This window comes from Salvelinus fontinalis, chromosome 4 (genome assembly GCF_029448725.1).
Source record: "Salvelinus fontinalis isolate EN_2023a chromosome 4, ASM2944872v1, whole genome shotgun sequence".
Taxonomy (NCBI): Eukaryota; Metazoa; Chordata; class Actinopteri; order Salmoniformes; family Salmonidae; genus Salvelinus; species Salvelinus fontinalis.
This window is the reverse complement of record NC_074668.1, coordinates 53,317,247-53,317,835: the sequence shown is the minus strand read 5'-3', so window position 1 is coordinate 53,317,835 and position 589 is coordinate 53,317,247.

The window sequence follows — 589 nt, the reverse complement described above, 5'->3', positions numbered from 1 at the left end:
AAATTGACACTTTTCCATAAACAAGCTCTAAATAATGTTTGATGCACTCTGGAAGTTATTTTTTTTTCAGTACTGTTTAACCTGTTGGGGATGGGGGCGCTGTTTAGACTATTTATGCTAATGTGGCTAATTTTTTAAACGGCTTCCCACAAAATCCTTGATCGTACAATATGCATATTATTATTATTATTGGATAGAAAACAGTCTATAGTTTCTATAGGAGTTGAAATTTTGTCTCTAAGTGGAACAGAGCCCATTCTACAGCAATTTCCCTGACATGGAGTCAGATTTGAGAAACGTTGGCCACTTTTCTGAAGTCATTTAAAAGGGCACTGTCGTTGCTATGACTATACGGACACTTCTTACGTCTTCCCCTGGATGCCTTTACGTGATGACGATTCCAACGGGCTCGATTGCTCGTTCACAGGCCCTACAAATGAAAAAAACCTTTAGCTAGCAAGTCTTTTCTTGCTGCGTAACGCGCGTGGAAGACACCGACCCTCTCCTGTTCCAAGCGTTAGTTTAGCCTGTTATATTTCTCCGGTCATCTTTTCACTCGTTATAGGAGTTACAAACATCACAAAGTAGT